We start from the raw sequence: 15,547 nt of genomic DNA, 5'->3' as shown, positions 1-15,547 counted from the left end.
GTCTCTGCATTATTATTTCATACATTATTATTGCACATTGGTAAATTATTATTGTGTGCATTATTATTATTTTGTACTTTATTATTAGTTGTTCGTCCATCATTGACGTCGATGAGGACCTCGACACCATTATGATGGTGTCGAGACTAGCGCGTGATTTGGATTTAAGTGAGGGAGAGTTGCACAGCATCAGCCTCACTCTCTCTTCCCAATTCCCATCTGGATCCAGTGGCAAGACAGTCGAGATGACTGGAGATGGGACTAGGCGCAGTGGATGACCAGGACGTCTCCTGTGTCTTGTCCTGCTCTACACATTCCATGACGCTTGCAGAGACCGCCTTCTTGACCGTTGGACCTTCCATTGGTCTCGCCGCTCAATCCACCGGAGTCTGTCTTCACACGCTGGGATAGACAACTCCCTATCTCACCGAGGGTTTGAGACCCGTCGACCACCCTCACCTGGTTTAGCCAGCTTGTCGAAGCCGTTGCCTGGGGTGTGGCCGCTGTCGCATGCAAACAGCTATGGGAAGCCACAGGTGAGAGCTGGGGACCAAAGGTGGACTAACCACCCTGAAAAGGACGCGACATGTTCCCCCACCAGAGGTGCTACCCCTCCCTGACACTCCATACATATTATTATAATTGTTATGATTTATTATTATTGCTAAGTGTGTTTTTAAATGTTACCGTTGTAACAAAATAATTTCCCACTCGGGATCAATAAAGTACTTATTATTATCAATATATTTTAGTGATGTCAGCTGAACGATAAATTCAGGCCAGGGTATCGTGAGAACGCCACAGTTTTCAAATTGTCAGAGAATGTTTTACACCCATATTAATTTAACATCACATCAAAAAAATAGCCTTCTTGATGGTGTAACACTCCCATAAAAATCCAAAACAGTGACAACCCTACATTCCTTGTTTGCAGTCTGAACTCTTAAAGTCTTCACACAGCCACTAGGGCAATGTTCGAAAGTGATATTTACTTGTTTTCCCTGAACTCAAAGGAAGTATCTATTTAGGAACCCTAATTTACTGTACGTTTGAGCCGAGACCCTTCAACAAGACTTGGCCCAAAATAGACTGTTTGATCCCCTCCAAAAATGCTGCCTGACTTGCTGATTTCCTTAAGCATTTTGTGTGTGTTACTTTCAGCATCTGCAGAATCCCTTATGTTACTGTACTAACAAGTCATTATTATATGCTTCTGACATGCTGAGTGTAACTAATTTCATATGAACTTTTTTTTTGTAATTTTAGTGTTCTGCTTGACATACTTCAGCCCAATATTTCATTGGGATGTGGGGAGTTGGGTGGTGGAGGAAAAAAAATTGGGAAAAAACTGCTGACTACATAACAATGTTAAAAGTGTTCAGAATTTCCACATGACAATTGCTAATGGCACAAGGGTCAGGACCGTATCTGCCTCTTCTAGTTAGTGGGGCATAAAAGGCAACAGGCGGAAAATAGGCCTTCTTTAAAAAAATGAACTATGATCATCAGTGCATTGCCTGAAAGAGTTGTGAAAGCAGATACAAAAAATAACTTTCAAAAGCAAATAGGATAAATAACTTTTTTTTTTAATTGCTGGGCTAATTGAGACTAATCTACCAAAGAGTCAGCAAGGGCACTCCAGTCTGAACAGTCAGTCTGTTGTGTCACTCTATGATTCTATGACAATAAAATGGAGTCTATTTTTGGAAGTCAGTGTTTCAGTGGACTTGGCTGTTTGGTATGAGTCACTACCAGAGTTACTTGTAACAAGAATGTCCTGAATGATGCATTATTTTACTTGGCTTCATTTTTGGTTGCATTTCCCTGACTATGCTTGTGTACGTTACTGATGTACTTTCCAGTTTTGATATTCTGGAAGAATTGTAAGACAGCAATTAAAACAATATGAACCAGTTAAGGTGCAATCAAGGGAAAAGAAATAACTCAATAGCAGGCTACAATTCAAGTCTCAGCAATGCCCATACCTACTAGAAGCCCAAATGACCCACTCATTTGTTGCCAAATAAGGAATTAAATTTGATAGGGAGAAAGTAACATCTGACGTAGCAGTATTTCAGTGGAGTAAAGGAAATTACAGTGGTATGAGAGAGGAGTTGGCCGAAGTAAATTGGAAGGAGATGCTGACAGGGAAGACAGCAAAGCAGCAATGGCTTGAGTTTCTGGGAAAAACGAGGAAGGTGCAGGATAGATGTATTCCAAAAACAAAGAAATACTCAAATGGCAAAATAGTACAACCGTGGCTGACAAAGGAATTTAAAGCTAATGTAAAAGCAAAAGAGAGGGCTTACGATGTAAAAATTAGTAGTAAGACAAAGGATTGGGAAGCTTTAAAAAACCTACAGAGAGCAACTAATAGAAGTATTAGAAGGGAAAATATGAAATATAAAAGCAAGCTAGCAAACAATATCAGAGTGGATAGTAAAAGCTTTTCCAAGTATGTAAAAAATAAAAAAAGATATGAGAGTTGATACAGGACCACTAGTAAATGAGGCCAAAGAAATAATAACGAGGGACAAGGCGATGGCAGATGAACTAAATTAGTATTTTGCATCAGTCTTCACTGTGCAAGACACTAGTAGTGTGCCAGATATTGAAGGGAGCGAGGGAAAAGAAGCGAGTGCAGTTACTATTACAAGGGAGAAGGTGCTCAAAAAGCTGAAAGACCTAAGAGTACATAAGTCATCCAAACCAGATGAACTGTACCCTAGGGTTCTGAAGGAGGTAGCGGTAGAGATTATGGAGGCATTAGCAATTATCTTTCAAAAATTATTGAGACTCTGGTATGGTGCCACAGGACTGGAAAATTGCAAATGTCACTCCAGTCTTTGAGAAAGGAGGAAGGCAGCAGAAAGAAAATTATAGACCAGTTAGCCTGACCTCAGTGGTTGGGGAGATGTTAGAGTCAATTGTTAACGATGAGGTTATGGAGTACTTGATGACACAGGACAAGATAGGACAAAGTCAGCATGGTTTCCTTAATGGATTTCTTTGAGGAGATTAAAAGTTGGATAGATAAAGGGGATCCAGTGGATGTTGTATATTTGGACTTCCAGAAGACCTTTGACAAGGTGCCACACATGAAGCTGTTTACCAAGTTAAGAACCTATGCTATTACAGAAAAGTTACTAGGATTGTTAGAGCATTGGCTGATTGGTAGAATGCAATCAGTGGGAATAAATCCTTTTCTGGTTAGCTGCCAGTGACTAGTGGTGTTCCACAAGGGTCTGTGTTGGGACCACTTCTTTTTATGCTATATAATCAATTATTTAGATGATGGAATAGATGGCTCTGTTGCCAAGTTTGCAGATGATAAGAAGATTAGTGGAGGGGCAGGTAATGTTGAGGAAACGGGTAGGCTGCAGAAGGGCTTAGACAGACTAGGAGAGTGGACAAGAAAAGTGGCAAATGAAATACATTGTTGGAAAATGCATGGTCATGCACTTTGGTAGAAGAAATAATTGTGCAGACTATTTTCTAAATGTGAAGAAAATCCAAAAATCTGAGATGCAAAGGACTTAGGAGTCCTTATGCAGAACACCCTAAAGGTTAACTTGCAGGTAGAGTTGGTGGTGAGGAAGGCAAATGCAATGTTAGCATTCATTTCAAGAGGTCTTGAATACAAGAGCAGGGCTGTGATGCTGAGGCTTTATAAAGCACCAATGAAGCTTCACTTTTGAGTATTGTGAACAGTTTTGGACTCCTTATCAAAGAAAAGATCTGCTGGTGTTAGAGAGGGCTCAGAGGAGGTTCACAAGGATGATTCCGGGAATGAGAGAATTATCATACGAGGAACATTTGATAGCTCTGGGTCTGTACTCACTGGAATTTAGAAGGATGAGGGGAGATCTCATTGAAACCTTTCGAATGTTGAAAGGCCTAGACAGAGTAGTGTGGAAAGGATGTTTCCCATGGTGGGAGAGTCTAGGACAAGAGGGCATAACCTCAGGATAGAGGGGCATCCATTTAAAACAGAGATGCAGAGAAATTTCTTTAGCCACAGGGTGAAAACTTGTGGAGTTTATTACCACAGGCAGCTGTGGCCAGGTCATTGGGTGTATTTAAGGCAAAGCTTGACAGGTTCTTGATTGGACACGGCATCAAATATTACGGGGAAGAGGCCGTGATTGAATGGCAGAGCAGACTCAATGGGCCAAATGGCGTAATTCTATTCCTATATCTTATGGTCTTATAAACAGGATGGGATTATAATTTCTTCAAAGAACTATTTGTAAAATTTTATAAACAGGCAATAATTCTACAGATATAAACTCACACAACATAAATTTACTTTTGGCTGCAACAGGATTTCATATTGACTCACAGAAGCAGCAAAAGTAAAAACTGGGATCATATCCTCATTGATTTGTACAATATGTGTTTAACAAAATGGCAAAGTTAACAGTCAAAAAAGGGTCTAATGCTTTCCTGGCATATATGGCAAATAAACTCTTCCTGGGCTTACTTACAAAATTAAATTCTGTAGTTTACAGATTATGAAGAGAGAAGGGTCTGAAGGTGGATAAATCACCTGGAACAGATGAGTTACACCCCAGGGCTCTGAAAGAAGTAGCTGAAGAGATTGTGAAACACTAAATTCTGGAATGATTCCAGATGACTGGAAAATCACAAATATCATTCCACCCTTTAAGGAAGGGAGGCAAAAGACAGGAAATTATAGGCCAGTTAGCCTGACCTTAGTAGTTGAGATGTCAGAATCTATTATTAAAGGTGAGGTTTTGTAAGAGTTGGAGGCATGTAATAAAATAGGCTAAAGTCAGCATGGTTTCCTTAAGGGAAAATCTTGCCTGCAAATCTGTTGGAATTCTTTGAGGAAATAACAAGCAGGATAGACAAAGGAGAGCCTGTTGATGTTGTGTACTTGGATTTTCGGAAGGCATTTGACAAAGTGCCACACGAGGCTGCTAAAAAAGATTAAAGCCCATGGTGCTACAGGGATGACACTAACACAAACAGAAGACTGGCTGTCTGGAAGGTAAAGAGAGGGAATAATGGGGCTCTTTTCTGGTTGGCTGCCAGTGCCTAGTGGTGTTCTACAGGTCTGACTCTTTTCATATGTAATACCCTAGGAAAGGTTTCACTGCTAATGTAATGGTCTTCCTGTAGAAGCAGTGAGCTCCAACTTGTGCACTTTAGACTGTTTCATTAAAATGAGCCCTTTTCTTTTTTGTTCTTTCTTTACTATCCCTTTAGTCAAATTAGTAATTATAGAGCTAAATCGTTTAATTGTATGGGGTGTACTGCCTGTTATTTTGTGGTACTGATTTGTAACAGGGGAACAAATCACGCAGCATCCACACACACAGGGGGTTTCAGGGTGGACTTGCATCTCAATCTCACCCATTTGGCGGGACCAGAGATTATCTTCCCGACACTTATGCAGCCGACAGAACCTGAGGGTTACACACGTCTTATGCCAATGATCTGGATGATGGAATTGATGAGATTTTGGCTAAATTTGCAGAAGATACAATAAGATAGGTGGAGGGGCAAATAGCGCTGAGGAAGCAGGGAGCCTGCAGAAGTGTTTGGAAAGATTAGGACAGTAGACAAAGAAGTAGAAGATGAAATACAGTGCAGGGGAGTATATGGTCATGCACTTTAGTAGAAAGAATAAAGGTACAGTGGCATACAAAGTTTGGACACCCCTGGTCAAAGTTTCTGTTACTGTGAATAGTTAAGTGAATATAAGATGAACTGATCTCCAAAAGTAATAAAGTTAAAGATGAAACATTCTTTTCAACATTTTAAGGAAGATTAATGTATTATTTTTGTTTTGTACAATTTCAGAGTGGGAAAAAAGGAAAGGAGCACCATGCAAAAGTTTGGGCACAAGAGATTTGAGCTCTCAGATAACTTTTATCAAGGTCTCAGACCTTAATTAGCTTGTTAGGGCTATGGCTTGTTCACAGTCATCATTAGGAAAGGCCAGGTGATGCAAATTTCAAAGCTTTATAAATACCCTGACTCCTCAAACCTTGTCCCAACAATCAGCAGCCATGGGTTCCTCTAAGCAGCTGCCTAGCACTCTGACAATTAAAATAAATGATGCCCACAAAGCAGGAGAAGGGTATAAGAAGATAGCAAAGCGTTTTCAGGTAGCTGTTTCCTCAGTTTGTAATGTAATTAAGAAATGGCAGTTAGCAGGAATGGTGGAGGTCAAGTTGAGGTCTGGAAGACCAAGAAAACTTTCTGAGAGAACTGCTCATAGGATTGCTAGAAAGGCAAACCAAAACCCCCATTTGACTGCAAAAGGCCTTCAGGAAGATATAGCAGACTCTGTGGAGTGGTGGTGTACTGTTCTACTGTGCAGCGACATCTGCACAAATATGACCTTCATGGAAGAGTCATCAGAAGAAAACCTTTCCTGCGTTCTCACCACAAAATTCAGCATCAGAAGTTTGCAAGGGAACAGCTAAACAAGCCTGATGCATTTTGGAAACAAGTCCCGTGGACTGATGAAATTAAAAAAGAACCTTTTGGCCGCAATGAGCAAAGGCATGTTTGGAGAAAAAAGGGTGCAGAACTTCATGAAAAGAACACCTCTCCAACTGTTAAGCACGGGGGTGGATCAGTCATGCTTTGGGCTTGTGTAGCAGCCAGTGGCATGGGGAAAATTTCACTGGTAGAGGGAAGAATGAATTCAATTAAATACCAACAAATTTTGGAAGCAAACATCACACCATCTGTAAAAAAGCTGAAGATGAAAAGAGGATGGCTTCTACAACAGGATAATGATCCTAAACACCTTAAAATCCACAATGGATTACCTCAAGAAGCGCAAGCTGAAAGTTTTGCCATGGCCCTCACAATCCCCTGACCTAAACATCATCAGAAATCTGTGGATAGACCTCAAAAGAGCAGTGCATGCAAGACGGCCCAAGAATCTCACAGAACTAGAAGTCTTTTGCAAGGAAGAATGGGCGAAAATCCCCCAAACAAGAATTGAAAGACTCTTAGCTGGCTACAGAAAGCGCTTACAAGCCGTAATACCTGCCAAAGGGGGTGTTACTATGTATTGACCATGCAGGGTGCCCAAACTTTTGCTTCGGGCCCTTTTCCTTTTTTGTTATTTTTAAACTGTAAAAGATGGAAATTAAAAAGTAATCTTGCTTAAAATATTAAAGAAATGTGTCATATTTAACTTTATGCCTTTTGGAAATCAGGTCATCTTTTACTCGCTTCGCTATTCACAGTAACAAAAATTTTGACCCGAGGTGCCCAAACTTTTGCATCCCACTGTATAGACTATTTTCTAAACGGGGAACAAATTCACAAATCAGAGGTGCAAAGAGACTTGGGAGTCCTAGTGCAGGATTCCCTAAAGGTTAATTTGAAGGTTGTGTCAGTGGTAAGGTAAACAAATGCATTCATAAAAACAAGGATGTAGTGCTGAAGCTTTAAACGTATTGATCAAACCACATTTAGAATACTGTGAAATGTTTTGGGCCCCATATCTAAGAAAGGACGTGCTGGCATTGGAGAGGGTCCAGAGGAGGTTCAGAAGAATGATTTCAGAAATGAAAAGGTCAATGTATGAGCAGTGTTTGATGGCTTTGGGTCTGGGGGGGGGATCTCATTAAACTTTATCAAATACTGAAAGGCCCAGATAGAGTGGATGGGGAAAGGATGTTTCCTATAGCGGAGGAGTCTAGAACCAGCGGGCACAGCCGCAGAACAGAGGGAGATCCATTTAGAACAGAGATGAGGAGGAATTTCTTCAGCCAGAGAGTGGTGAATCCATGAGATTCATTGCCACAGACGGTCTTGGAGGCCGTCATCGGGTATACAGTGGATTCCAGTTAATTGGGTCATCGATTAATCGGGGCAGTCACATATTTGGGACAACTCTTAAAGAACAAAAACTAATCGAGAAAATAGCCGTGGCTCTTTTTGTTTATTTGGGACACTGTGCTGCTTTATTAGTACAGAAGACTGTTGCAGAAGTTTTTAATTAGGGTCAGCTGCATGCACTCGTGTGCCCGTTAGACACTACACTGTGCTTAGAGCAAACAGTTTTTAAATACTGTCAGTTGTGTGTGTTCAAAAAGCAGTGATTGGTGAGAAATAAGCAGCAAGACAATTCAGAACTGATTTGCTCACTGCAGTTTCAAGCATTCAAGCTTGGAGATGCCAGAAACAGCCAGGAGTGAAAATGAAACGATTTTGCTACTTCGGCAAGTTAGGAACTACAAAGAATTTGAAGGTATTGACAATCAGCTTGAATGTGACAATGAAAATGAAGATTTGGAGGATGCATTCGTCAAAAGCACTGTTTGAAGACAGTCCATTCTCTACACTAGGTGTCTGCGCTGATTTTGTTCATTTACTGTCAAAAGAACATGGCAGTGTACACTGGATGAATTCCTCCATCGATAACTATTAGGAACTAATACACAGTTTTACAGTACTGTAGCAGTATTGGTAGTGTTCTAATTTGTTCTGTATTTCATTTGTTACCCAGTTAACTGGTAGTTTGTCTTACTTATAGCTTTATCACCATTTCTATGAAACTTCAGCTAATTGGAGCAGCCGCTTAATTGGGCCAAAATTTACTGGTCCTGATGTGCCCAATTAAACAAAATCTACTGTATTTAAAGCAGAGGTTGATAGGTTCTTGATTAGGCAAGCTGTCTTATGCTATGGGGAGAAGGCAGGAGAATGGGGTTGAGAGGGAAAATAAATCAGCCGTGGTTGAATAGCAGAGCAGTCTCGATGGCTGAATGGCCTCATTCTGCTCCTAAGTCTTATGGTCTTATGACTTTTCATCAGGTACCAGAAAACTTGAGAATTGTTAACATTGTTCCTTTATTTAAGAAAGATGGCAGGGATACACCAGATAAATACTCGCTGGTGAACTGTGCATTATTGGTAGGGAAATTACTAGTGACAATTATAAAGGAACAGATTTATGTACATAGGGCTGATCAGGTCTAGTCAGCATGCCTTTATGTGGAGGAAATTCTGTCTCACTAATGTAAGAGAGTTTTAAGTAACTGCGAAGATTGATGAAGGCAGGGTAGTAGACGTTATCTGTATAGTCATTAGAAAGGTCTTGCATTGTCACCTGATGCAGAAAGTTAATGCATCAAAGAAGAGTTGGCTAAATGGATCCAAAACTGGCCTAGTGATAGGAGGCAGTTATTTGTGGAGGAGGCTACTTTTGTGATTGGAAGTCTGTGACCCATAGCATGCCACAGGGGGCTAGTACTAGAATGCTTGTTGTTTGTAAGATATATATTAACGATTTGGACATGCATATAAGAGGAATGATTGGCAAGTTTGTGCATGACATGGAAGCTGGTAGCATGATGGATAGTGGGAAAGGTTGTCTAAGGCAAAGTTCCTCCTGCATTTTGTGTGTGTTACTCTGGATTTCCAGTATCTGCAGAATCTCTTGTTTAAAAGTTGTACTTGCTAACATTTAGAAAATTGAAGGGTTGATTTGATTGAAGATTAAGTTATAAACAAAACTGAGTTTTAACTCTGTTTCGCTCCCCACAGATGCTGTCAAAAACAATTGTGGATAGTGAAAAAGGTTGGAAATTTCCACTTCCGTGCACACAAAGGGAAATGACATCCTCACTTTTTGTGAGCAAAGGCATAGAAGATTTATGCAGCCACAATCTTTAAGAAAACAAAGTAGATGCCACAGTTAAAAGGAAGTGAAATTTAGTTTTGCAGTAGGAGAGTCAGTAAAGTTTTAAGGATTGATTATTATAAACATAGGAGATTCTGCAAATACTGGATGGAAATCCAGAGCAACACACACAAAATGCTAGAGGAACTCAGTAGGTCAGGCAGCATCTGAGGAGAAAAATAAACAACACAACATTTTGAGCCAAGGCCATTCAATCCTGATGAGGTTTTGACCCAAAATATCGACTGTTTATTCTTCTCCATAGATGCTGCCTGACCTGCTGAGTTCCTCCAACATTTTGAGTAGGATTGATAATTGCGTTATATTGAAATTGAGAGCGGTAGAAAGCCAAAAGGCACTTTACACAAAGTTTCATATATATCCCCTATAAAAACACATCACTTACAATTGATCATAAAAAAAACATTTAGTCTTTATCACATATTTATTACTCATCACTAAATATGTATCTTATCTTGATTGTTTTGACTTACAAAATGTAAATCCAATTTGTAACCCCAGATCCTAGAAACCTGTATGATAGTTCAAATTTTGATTTGGGGGAATAAAACCACCCTAGCCAAATTGAATCATTATAGCTTCATATGGTAATGGTTAATCACTTTAAACATCTTGTCCTTTACATCTTCATTGCATCCTCCGGCAAATGTACCTAGTTAAATATGGAAACTGTATTTAGTCAAGAGAGCAAATTAAAAAGCAATGCACAATTTCTTCCACAGCGTTTTTAAATGAATGGTACTGCACAGTTCTGCAATATTAACCTTGTTCTGCAAAATGCAGATATTCTACAAATTCAAGAAAAGCAACATGCACAACACACTGAAGGAACTCAGCAGGTCGGGCAGCATCTGTGGAAATGAACAGTCAACATTTCGGGCCGAGACCCTTTGTCAGGACAAAGGCCCAAAACATTGACTGTTCGTTTTCACGGATTCTGCCCAACCTGCTGAGTTCCTCCAGCGTGTTGTGCGTGTTGCTTTGACCCCAGCATCCGCAGAGTATTTTGTGTTTAAAATTCAAGAAGAGGTTGTTTCAATGGACACTTCAGAATAAACATATTTCATCAAACATGTATCATTATGTACATAGAGAACCCATCCCATTAATAAAACAAGCAGACCAAGAATGATCTCTTGGTTTAAGACTGTCATCTTGAGTTGTCAATCTAGGTGCTAGGGCCATCATAATTCCTGCCAACTTCTCTCTTTCCATTTAACCCACTAAAAGCATAGAAAAACAACAGGAGCAGAAATTTAATATTATAGCACACAAGACCAAGAAGTGACAAAACTTCTATTGATGAAGGGTCTTGGCCCAAAACATCTAGTCTTTATTCCTCTCTATAGGTGCTGCACAACCTGTTGAGTTCCTCCTGTATCTTGTGTGTGTTACTCTGGATTTCCAGTAGCTGAAGAATCTCTTGCTTAAAACTTGTACTTGCTAACATTTAGAAAATTGAAGGGTTGATTTGATTGAAGATTAAGATATTAACAAAACTGAGATTTAACTGTTTCTCTCCCAACAGATGCTGTCAAAAATTGGTGGGTATTTCCAGCTTTTCCTGGATTTATCACCACATTATCACTTTTAGGAGTGTGTTCAAACTGTTTGCTGTATTTCCTACAGAACAATAGTGACAACAGTTTCAAAATTATTTCAGTTGATTGTAATGTGCATTAAAGCATTCAACAAGATGGTACCAGCGGACAACACAACCAATGGTGATGTATTGCAGACAGTTCATGAAACTACTTCTTTTACTTCTCCTTTCAAATATGATTCTACTGCTAAGCTGCATGCAATTGGAACCTACGATTTACATTTTGATGGTGTGTTTTGAGGCCGATTGAGCAACCTGGCACTTTTGCTGTCTCCGAGAGTGTTAGGTTAGGTTTGTGTGGAGTGTGCAGCCTAGAAGCCTGGAGATGGGGTGCGAGCGCATGATTGGCTCCATTACATCTCTCCAATTGAGGCATCAAACAAGGCTGAAGTCAATGAGGATGAGAGCAGAGGACAGGCAAGTCCGCCTGTGTTTGACTGGTCTTCCTCTCCTTCTCACTAGCTGCTGTCCAAGGAAAGTGCAGGGGTCTTGGGATCCACATTACTAGGATTGATCGATGAGAATACGGTCTCAGTTTGGGGGACTTTGAGTTCATGTTGCATGTGTTCCTGGATTCCGGTTAGTTCTTTCTTTGCTATTTTTGAGTGGTTTGATTGGGGTGATTGATGCAGACTGGGGCACTTTGGCAAAGCGGCCTGCATCGGCTAGCAGCGCAGTGCTGAACTAGACTGAATACAACTGTTTCCTGGTTTGATGTTGATATTCTACATGTTGTTCGCTCACTTTCTGCCATTTGCACAATTTGTTCTTTTTTCTCATGCACTGGATGTTTGATATTTTCTTGAACAGGTTCTATGGTGTGGCTGCCTGTGGGAGGACGAATCTCAGAGTTGTGTTCTGTATACATTCTCTGATAATACTCTTTGAATGTACTTTCAGAGATCATAAAAGGAGCTCTACAAATGCAAGTCACACCTTTTTTTGTATGCATTGGTTATACCTAGGTTAAGTATAACATGCCTCAACAGTAAATGGCATTAATTCAAACCTCAGATGAAACTCCCAACTGCATCATTACAAGGTCTATGAATTAAACTGGCATGTTGAAGAACAACCCAAGCCTGGAATCATATTTCAGTCAAATCCTGACAGTCGAGGGAGGCAGCAAAACATTGTCTGATTCATTTCTCGGCTGGTTTTACATTCAGATCTCAGGGCAGTTAAGAAGAGTGCAATAAAAACATACAAAAATGATCTAAGTGCCATACTCAATTCCTATAAATTACTCATACAACCCAGTAAATGACTCAGTAAATGTGCAGAATACAGATTTAGAATATAACAGCATAAAAGCAGATAATTTAGCTCACGACATCAACACTGGTGTTCCTCCTCCAATGCCAACATGTCCAAATTTTCTCTCTTGTTTAATTTCTATATTGTTTTTCCAAATAACTACATTTATTTATTTAAAGATAGAGGGGAACAAATTTTAAAGAATTTGTGAAGTTATCTTCAGCAATGGTTTGTTTACATTAAGTTTTGCATTTTAAGGTACATACATAAAGTTTTCAAACTCCTTTTAAAATGTTAATTTTTAGCCCTTGTTATACCTTCTCCCAAAGTCTGATTTCCTTGAAAGTCAACAGCAGCTTGCAATCACCCCACCATTGAAAAGTTCCAGAAATTGTTTCATTTTACATTCAATTAAGAAAACAGCAATGTATTATTCTAGACATTTAACTAGGAGCTATTTTTGAGAGGGGGGCAGAGGGGAAGTGGCAGAGGAATACATAATGTACTGGTTGGGCACAGGAGTACATTCCGCCAGAGACTCATTCCACCGAGATGCAACACTGAGCGTCATAGGAAGTCATTCCTGCCTGTGGCCATCAAACTTTCCAACTCCTCCCTTGGGGGGTCAGACACTCTGAGCCAATAGGCTGGTCCTGGACTTATTTCCTGGCATAATTTACATATTATTATTTAATTATTTATTGTTTTTATATTGCTATATCTATACTCTATTCTTGGTTGGTACAACTGGAACGAAACCCAATTTCCCTCGGGATCAATAAAGTAGACTATGACTACGAAAATGTCACTCCAGATTGTTGTTCCAGATTCCAGCGTCTATGGTCTCTTGTATCACATAAGATGTTAGCCCAATCCTCATTAGCATCTCCAGTACAAAAGTAGACTAATGTTACACAATAACTTGCATCGACAACACTCTTAACAAAAGCAGCCATCGGTGGGCTCCTGGAAATGGGCCAAACACTTTTCACCATCAAGAATAAGGCCTCCAGGCAGACTGAATCAAAACTGCTTCGGCTGATAATACCCTACTATTGACACGAATAATTTTACGCCTATTGGGAAAAACCTCGGGCTAACAAACTATTTGCCCAAACCTCATCCTGCTTCTACTTAATTTTCAAAATACACGTCTGGAATGCCGAGGCTAGCGAAGAAAGCACTGTCACCCCAAAAGGAGGGGAGACGTGCATAATTGACATGGTCCTGCGCCAATCAACAATCAGACATTTCTCACCGAAAAACCTATCAGCGTAGCCGGACGCTGCGGAACGGCTATTTTACAGATGCAAGCTGTTCAAATCATTTTCAGCAAACAGTTGATTGAAAATAATCTTTTATAAAAACAAGTTAATTAGTATTTAATACTCGTAACCGCAGTCTGTCGTTTTTAACTTGGAAGAATCCATCAAAATGCAATCTTCCAAACGCCCACTTCTTTTCTGAATAACTAACGTTATTCAAACTTTATTTCCTCGTAATGTTTCAATCATTAATTTAAAGATAACTAACCTTTGCTGTTAACATATATATGTGTGTGTGAAGGAAAGATGCTTCTGTGTCTCGCGACTGCACCAGCACCACATCAGGAGAAGATGATGTCATCCCACAACGCATTGCGCGGAGAGGGCAAATGAATTTGCATAAATTCCAGCTGCCGCAGCTGGAATTTATGTAAATTCAACTTGCATTCAAAGCCCCTGGGTCCCACTTTTAATTCGTTGCAGCATGGCTTTGTTTGGCTAATGATGTGAATTTTAGACTTGTCTTTTTCAAGTCATTGGTTGTTTGTCAGTCTTTGTTTATGTATAGTTTCATAGTAAATTCTTTTGTATTTCTTTTTTCCTATAAATGCCTGTCAAAATAATCTCAAGGTAGTATATGGTAACGTTACGTACTTTAACAATAAATTTACTTTGAACTTTTCTCATGAGCAGTGACATAGTGAGAATGGAGAATGCAAGAGACTGCAGATGCTGGAATCTGGAGCAACAAACAAGATGATGGAATCTGGAGCAAAAAAAAGAAGCTCTGTAACTGAGGACTCCCTCTGTTTCCAGGGTAAACTATTGAGACAGACGTCAACTTGGTGAAAGGCGCCCCTTGGTCTGCCTGAAACTTCTTGGATTTCCAGCACAGCAAGATGCCTATGAGTGAAAGCTGCCAACTGGTACATTCCAGGCTGCAGGAGTATGTGCTGTGGGATGCGTTGAAGCTTGGTGCAGCCAATGCAAAGTTTATGTGGAGAAGCAGCACAGTCTTCAACCACAGATGAAGGGGCTGAGTTGGGTGCGGATGCTCCTCGACCAACGGAAGTGTGCATCATCTCCGGGGTCAGATGAGTGGCAACGGTGTAATGTTAAAAAATAACCTGAAGACTGAAAGGTTGCTGATGTCGTTCCATTGTTTAAGAACTGTAGCCTGGAAATGACAAGCTGATCAGCATGACATCAGTAATGGGGAAGTTACTGCAGGGAATTCTGCAGGAATGGGCCCACCGGCTTTTGGATAGTCCAAGTCTAAGTGGGAGGAGTCAGCACAGGCGTTTTGTGGAGGAAGTCATGCTTGGCAAATCTTGTAGTGTTTACTGAAGAGGTAGTGAAAGGGATGGATGAGCAGCTCATTCCACGTTCTGAGTGAAGAAGTTCACCCTCATGTTCCCTTTAAACATTTCACTTTTCACCATTAACCAATGACCTCCAGTTCTAGTCTCGCCCAACCTCAGTGGAAAAAGCTTGCTTGCATTTACCCTATCTCTACCCCTCAAAATCTTGCATACCTCTACCAAATCTCCCCTCTAACCTATTCAATCTTTCTTGAAACTCAGGTCCTCAAGTCCTAGCAAAATCCTTGTAAATTTTCTCTGCACTCTTTCAATCTTATTCACATCTTCCATCTAGGTAGATGACTAGAACTGCAAACAATACTCCAAATTAGGCCTCACCAATGTCTAATACAACTTCAAC

The 15,547-nt window shown here is 40.2% G+C and overlaps 1 protein-coding gene across 4 annotated transcripts in view; it reads right to left on the bottom strand.

The window, feature by feature from the left end:
* The window catches only part of LOC140191457 (cytoplasmic dynein 1 intermediate chain 2-like), an 89,481-nt gene extending 75,299 nt beyond the window's left edge, over window positions 1–14,182 (bottom strand). For 3 of the 4 annotated variants that reach the window (XM_072248888.1, XM_072248891.1, XM_072248890.1), the window contains exon 1: window positions 14,094–14,182. The gene's annotated coding sequence lies outside the window, so the exon portion shown is untranslated. Of the gene's footprint in view, window positions 1–10,173; window positions 10,353–14,093 lie in introns of all 4 variants that reach the window. The other variant, XM_072248889.1, reaches the window with a different exon arrangement.
* Between the last annotated feature and the right edge of the window lie 1,365 nt (window positions 14,183–15,547).

This window comes from Mobula birostris, chromosome X, assembly GCF_030028105.1.
Source record: "Mobula birostris isolate sMobBir1 chromosome X, sMobBir1.hap1, whole genome shotgun sequence".
Classification (NCBI taxonomy): domain Eukaryota; kingdom Metazoa; phylum Chordata; class Chondrichthyes; order Myliobatiformes; family Myliobatidae; genus Mobula; species Mobula birostris.
This window is presented reverse-complemented; position numbering and strand designations above follow the sequence as displayed.